Here is a 7,609-nt window from a genome sequence, read left to right as displayed (position 1 = left end):
GACCACTAGACTGATGATGATAGGGTGATGCAATTCTATGGTTAACATCATACTTAGCAAGCATGTTACGGAAAGCACCATGAATAAAGTGTGAACCACCATCAGTCATTAAATATCTAGGGACTCCAAACCTTGGGAAAATAACTTCCTTAAGCATTTTAATAGAGGTGTTGTGATCAGCACTACTGGTTGGAATAGCTTCTACCCATTTAGTAACATAATCAACAGCAACCAAAATATGTGTATACCCATTAGAGGAAGGAAAAGGCCCCATGTAATCAAATCCCCAAGCATCAAATGGTTCAACAGCAAGTGAGTAATTCATAGGCATTTCTTGACGCTTACCGATATTACCTATTCTTTGACATTCATCACAAGAAGAGACAAACTATATAGGCCTGCCTGACATCAGCCATTGTTTCCTTATTTATTCCTTCAAACAAGTGGTTAGAAACAGTCTTGCTACCTTTTCCCATTAATAAATTGGAATGCTTATATTTTTGAGTCTATGCTTCAACTAGTGTCACTTTTATAGTAATCACACTTTCAATATCTATGCAAATAGGGATGCTCGAATTTGGTGGAACTGCACAGAAAGTCCAAATGGTTCAACATTAGGAGCATTTTTTCTTCTAAACCTTTATATCGAATTGGTGGCACTATGAGCTGTTCATTACGAAGGTACATGGTTTGCTACTATCTTGCTACTCTTTTTGTACTGTTATTAGATAGTATTATTAGTGGTTTGCATGTGAATTTATTGGCAGGGTGGACCTACATTGGAGGTGCAGGACATGATTCAATGATTGGATGCTTAATTTCGGTTGTATCGATTTCACCTCTTCCATCACTGCGAACATGGATATCCTTGGTCTGATGAAGAATAGGCGCTATATTTCTGCTCTGAACCAGCAAATCAATTTAGTACGAAATTGTCCAGGGCCAAACATGACAGTATCAAATTGTCCAGTGCAAAACATGACAAATGCTAAGCAGAAGAGGCGTGTTTAAACCAAAAATACAGGGTGGGGTATATGTTCACTAGCTGGTTGATATTTGTGCAGACAGATGTCTTCCCGAACAAACAAAGTGACCGCAATTTTGGTGGAACTGCACAAAACCCTAACAAAACTAACTCGATTACATGGTAAATCTCATCCAACCCATCACCGTCCAGCAAGCCTACGATGGAATTACTCACGAACGGCGGTGAGCATCATGAAATTGGTGATGGAGGAAGGTTGATGATGACGATGGCGACGGATTCCCCTCTCCGGAGCCCCGAACGGACTCCAGATCATCCCTCCCTAGAGAGATTAGGGCTTGGCGGCGGCTCCTTATCGTAAAACGCGATGAATCCTTCTCTCTGATTTTATTCTCCCCGTACGTGAATATATAGAGTTGGAGTTGAGGTCGGTGGAGCACCAGGAGGCCCACGAGGCAGGGGGCGTGCCCAGGGGGGTAGGCGCGCCCCCACCCTCGTGGATAGGGTGCGGGCCCCTGGCCTTGATTCTTTCACCAGTATTTTTTATTAATTCCAAAAATATTCTCCGTGAAGTTTCAGGTCATTCCGAGAACTTTTATTTATGCACAAAAATAACACATGGCAATTCTGCTGAAAACAGCGTCAGTCCGGGTTAGTTCCATTCAAATCATGCAAGTTAGAGTCCAAAACAAGGGCAAAAGTGTTTGGAAAATTAGATACGTCGGAGACGTATGAACTCCCCCAAGCTTAAACCTTTGCTTGTCGTGAAGCAATTCAGTTGATAAACTGAAAGTGATAAAGAAAAACTTTTACAAACTCTGTTTGCTCTTGTTGTTGTAAATATGTAAAGCCAGCATTCAAGTTTTCAGCAATGATTAGGAACTAACCATATTCACAATAACATTTAGGTCCCATGTTTACTCATATCAATGGCGTAATCAACTAGCGAGCAATAATAATGCAGAGCACCTCTGAAGATCAAGGACTGACTAAACATTGTAATTCATGGTAAAGGAGATCCAGTCATAGTCATACCCAATATAAATTAATAGTAATGGATGCAAATGACAGTGGTGCTCTCCAGCTGGTGCTTTTTAATGAGAGGATGATGACTCAACATGAAAGTAAATAGACAGGCCCTTCGCAGAGGGAAGCAGGGATTTGTAGAGGTGCCAGAGCTCGATTTTTGAAATAGATATAAATAATATTTTGAGCGGCATACATTCATTGTCAACATAACAACCGAGAGATCTCGATATCTTCCATGCTACACACATTATAGGCGGTTCCCAAACAGAATTGTAAAGTATATACTCCCCCACCACTAACAAGCATCAATCCATGGCTGGCTCGAAACAACGAGTGCCTCCAACTAGCAACAGCCCTGGGGGAGTTTTGTTTGCAATTATTTCATTTGATATGCTTAGAGCATGGGACTGGGCATCCCGGTGACCAACCATTTTCCCGTGAGTGAGGAGCGGAGTCCACTCCTCTTAAGAATAACCCGCCTAGCATGGAAGATACAGACAGCCCTAGTTGATACATGAGCTATTCGGGCATGCAAAACAGAATTTCATTTGAAGGCTTAGAGTTTGGCACATACAAATTTACTTGGAATGGCAGGTAGATACCGCATATAGGAAGGTATAGTGGACTCATATGGAATAACTTTGGGGTTTATGGAAGTGGATGCACAAGCAGTATTCTCCCTTAGTACAAGTGAAGGCTAGAAAAAGACTAGGAAGCGACCAACTAGAGAGCGACAACAGTCATGAACATGCATTAAAATTGATGAACATTGAGTGCAAGCATCAGTAGGATATAATCCACCATGAACCTAAATATCGTGAACGCCATGTTGATTTTGTTTCAACTATATGCGTGAACATGTGCCAAGTCAAGTCACTCGAATCGTTCAAAGGAGGATACCACCTATCATACCACATCACATCCATTTTAGTAGCATGTTGGCACGCAAGGTAAACCATTATAAACACCTAGCTAATTAAGCATGGCATAAGCAACTATAATCTCTAATTGTCATTGCAAACATGTTTATTCATAATAGGCTGAATCAGGAACGATGAACTAATCATATTTACAAAAACAAGAGAGGTCGAGTTCATACCAGCTTCTCTCATCTCAATCAGTCCATCATATATCGTCATTATTGCCTTTCACTTGCACGACCGAACGATGGGAATAATAATAATAATAGTACACATGCATTGGACTAAGCTGGAATCTGCAGGCATCTGACACACGGGAGAAGACAAGATAATATGGGCTCTTGTTAAATCAACAATAATGCATATAAGAGCCACCTTCAACATTTTCATTATGGTCTTCTCCTCTCGACCCCCAAAGAACAGGAAAAGAAATAAAACTATTTACACGGGAAAGCTCCCAACAAGCAAAAGAAGAACAAGAAATCTTTTTGTGTTTTCTTTTAGTTACTACTACAGGCATGAAAAGTAAACTAGCTAAAAGATACAACTAATTTTTTTCTTAAGGTTTTTCAAACACACAAGAAGAAGGCGAGAAAAGAAAATAAACTAGCATGGATATTACAGTGAAAAAGTATGAGCACCGACAACTAGCATGAGTGTGTGAACATGAAGGTAATGTCGGTGAGAGATACGTACTCCCCCAAGCTTAGGCTTTTGGCCTAAGTTAGTCTATGCCCATGGATCAAAGTTGTAGTTGGAGTCGTACTGAGAAGGAGCCTCGGGGTGCCACTGGTTGGCAATCTCCTCTGGATCCCACTGGTAAACAGACTAACGGTGAGGATCAGGTTGTGGCTCTGGCTCTGGCTCTATAGCAGGCAAAGTAATAGTCTCAGGGTGATTTTTATCAACTATCAGTCTGTAGTTAAGCATCTTTTTCTTATTCTTAACAATAAAATCATGTGCTACCATACTCTTATAGTCTAGAAAAACAGGAAGCAACAACTTTTCTTCTTTCTCATAATGCCTAATAGGTATGTTAAAGTGTGCAGCGAGGCGCGAGGCGAAGATACCTCCCAAGATGGGACCTTTTGTACGGTTCAGATTTAACTGCTTGGCAACAATAGCGCCTAGACTAAAAGTGTTATCACGAAACAAGGCATGGCCCAAAATAACAATATCAGGGGCACTAAGGTTTCCACAGTTTCCGCGACAAATTAAACATCTACTAGCGAATATCGCAAAGTAACGCAGAACCAGAAAATGTATGCTAGTAATTCTTGCATCGGAAACTTTCCTCGTTTCCCCTACAGCAATCATATCAATGAACCCTTCCACATCATTATGATGTGGTTCCTCTATGCTGCCCGTAAAGGGTATCTTACAGACCCGGCAGAAATCAAAAAGGGACATCTCCTTACACTACTGGAATCAGCTAATTTGCCATCTGCCAGCTCTTTGCCGTCTGCTAGCTGACGGCAAAGAAGCTCTTTGCCATCAGCTACCCATAAGCAGACGGCAAAGAAAAGGCTGACGGCAAAGAAGCTCTTTGCCATCTGCCAGCTCTTTGCCGTCTGCCAGCAGACGGCAAAGAATGTTTGCCGTCCGCTGGCAGACGGCAAAGAGTGTGGTGGCCCCCACCCCCCGCTCATTTGAAAAAATCTTAACGGCCCACCTCTTTGCCGTCCGCTAGCAGACGGCAAAGAGGCAGAAAGGCGGACGGCAAAGGCTGGCGGACGGCAAAGAGGGCACTTGACTAATGGCAGGTACCCCCCCCCCCCGCCCGTTACTCACTTCCTCCTCGCCCTTCTCCTCCCACCCCGCCGCCGCCGCCGCCGCCCGCCACGCGCCGCCGCCCCGTCGCCCCCGCCGCCCCGTCGCCCCCCGCCGCCCCGTCGCCCCCGCCGCCCCGTCGCCCCACCGCCCCGTCGCCCCCCCCGCCCCGGCCCCCCGCCGCCCCGGCCCACAGCCGCCCCGGCCCCCCGCCGCCCCGCGCCCCCCGCCGCCCCAGGCCGCCTCCTCCACCGCCTCGCCCCGGCCCCCTGCCGCCCGGCCCCCCCGCCGCCCCGGCCCCCCGCCGCCCCGCCTCCTCCACCGCCCCGCCCCGGCCCCCCGCCGCCCCGGCCCCCCGCCGGCCGGGCCCCCGCCGCCCCGCCTCCTCCACCGCCCCGCCCCTGCCCCCCGTCGCCGGCCCCTCCCCGACCCGTTGCCGCCACCCACAGTGAGCCCCTCCCATTCTTTTTTCTATTTTTTTGTTTTTCTTTTCTGTTTAGATAAGGTTTTTTAGTTTAAGTTTTCTCAGTTTAGAATTAATTAGTTTAGGTTATTTAGTTTAATTAGTTTAGGTTTAATTAGTTTAAATAGTTTAGTTTTAATTAGTTTAGGTTTTTAGTTTAGGTTTAGGTTAAGTAGATGGGGGAAGAAGAAGAAGAAGAAGAAGAAGAGGAGGAGGAGGAGGAGGAGGAGGAGGAGGAGAAAGAAGAAGAAGAAGAAGAAGAAGAAGAAGAAGAAGAAGAAGAAGAAGAAGAAGAAGAAGAAGAAGAAGAAGAAGAAGAAGAAGAAGAAGAAGAAGAAGAAGAAGAAGAAGAAGAAGAAGAAGAAGAAGAAGAAGAAGAAGAAGAAGAAGAAGAAGAAGAAGAAGAAGAAGAAGAGGAGGAGGAGGAGAAAGAAGAAGAAGAAGAAGAAGAAGAGGAGGAGGAGGAGGAGGAGGAGGAGAAAGAAGAAGAAGAAGAAGAAGTAGAAGACGGGGGATGAGAAGAAGTAGAAGAATGAGAAGAAGTAGAAGTAGTAGAAGAATGAGAAGACCCCCTGACCCCCTGACCCCCCAACCCCGACACCACACCCCGACACCCGACCCCGACTCCACCCCGACACCCGACCCCCTGACCCCGACACGACACCCCGACCCCCCGACCCCGAAACAGCACCCCGACCCCGACACGGCACCCCGACACCGACACGGCACCCCAACACCGACACGACACCCCGACCCCCGACACGACACCCCCGACACCCCGAGACCCCGACCCCGAGACCCCGACCCCGACCCCGACCCCGACCCCGAGCCTGACCCGACACCCCGACCCCGACACCGACACGGCACCCCGACCCCGACCCGGCACCCCGACCCGACACCCCGACCCCGACACGGCACCCCGAGACCGACACGACACGCCGACCCCCGACACCTCCCGAAAAGGTGTTCTTTGGCCTTCCAGAAGCCGACGGGGTCATATATTTGTGAATTATTAGTTAGGTCATATATCTTTCGATTTTGTTATGAAAAACATCATATATAATTGTGTTGATCGGGTAGTTTTAAATGTGCAGTTGTTTCATCGCTGGGAGGTTTGGTGTTCGACGACCTCGCCGTGCGTTTGACGAGCTCTGCCCCTTCGTTCGTGGGTGAGCACAAATGACATGTCCTCCTCCCCCATTAATTCCAGGGCACAAAAGAAAGAACATTTTCCTGACGTTGATAATTCCAGGGCCCAACTATCCGGGGAAAAATATGAATGTGTACATGCAACCGCTTAAGGACGAATTGCAAGAAGCCTGGGATAATGGGTTCAAGACATACGATGCCTATAGCAAACGGAACTTCATAATGCGTGTCTGGTACATGTACTCGACGCATGACTTGCCGGCGTATGCGCTATTCGTTGGCTGGTGTGTGCATGGAAGGTTCCCGTGCCCCACATGCAAGGGAGCTCTTGAGTTTCGTTGGCTTCAGGCCGGTCGCAAGTTTTCTTGCTTCGACATGCATAGACAGTTCCTGAATCCTCGCCATAAGTTCAGGAAAGACAAGAAGAACTTCATCAGAGGTAGAGTTGTCAAAAACTCTGCACCACATGCATTGACAGGCCAACAGACCCTGGATCAGTTAAACGCTCTCGAGCCAGATCCAGAGCGTCCAGGGTACTTCAAGGGGTATAATTCTAAGCACGCCTGGACTCACAAAACATGCTGATGGGATCTGCCTTACTTCAAAGACCTCCTTTGCTCACACAACATCGACGTGATGCACATTGAGAAGAATATCGCCAAGGCACTTTTTGGTACATTGTTCGGCATAGATGGGAAGTCAAAGGATAATACTAAGGCTAGAGTCGATCTGGAGGCGCTATGTGATAGGCCGTTACAAAACATGAAAGAACCGAAAGGAAAGCAGAACTGGACGAAGCCAAAGGCATGGTTCAATCTTGGAAGGCCAGCTATGAGGGAAATTATCTTGTGGGTGAAAATGCAGTTGATGTTCCCCGATGGGTATGCAGCGAATCTACAGAGGGGAGCCAGTCTTGATAAATTGAAGATATTTGGTCTCAAGAGTCATGATTGGCACATATGGATTGAGCGGGTAATGCCGGTGATGTTGCGTGGCTTCATCCCTGAGGATGAATGGCTAGTACTGGCAGAACTCAGCTATTTCTTCCGTGTTCTTTGTGCGAAAGAACTATCGCCTGGCGTGCTAGAAGAAATGGAAGAGTTGGCGCCGGAGTTGATCTGCAAGTTACAGAAGATCTTTCCACCGGGCTTCTTTAATCCAATGCAACATTTGATTTTGCATCTCCCGACCGAGGCAAGATTGGGGGGGCCCGTGCAAAATCGTTGGTGCTACCCAACTGAGAGGATGCAGAAGACGCTTCGACAAAAATGTAAAAATAAACGTAGAATTGAA

The sequence above is a fragment of the Aegilops tauschii genome, chromosome 6, assembly GCF_002575655.3.
Source record: "Aegilops tauschii subsp. strangulata cultivar AL8/78 chromosome 6, Aet v6.0, whole genome shotgun sequence".
Taxonomy (NCBI): domain Eukaryota; kingdom Viridiplantae; phylum Streptophyta; class Magnoliopsida; order Poales; family Poaceae; genus Aegilops; species Aegilops tauschii.
Note: the sequence above shows the minus strand (reverse complement) of the source record.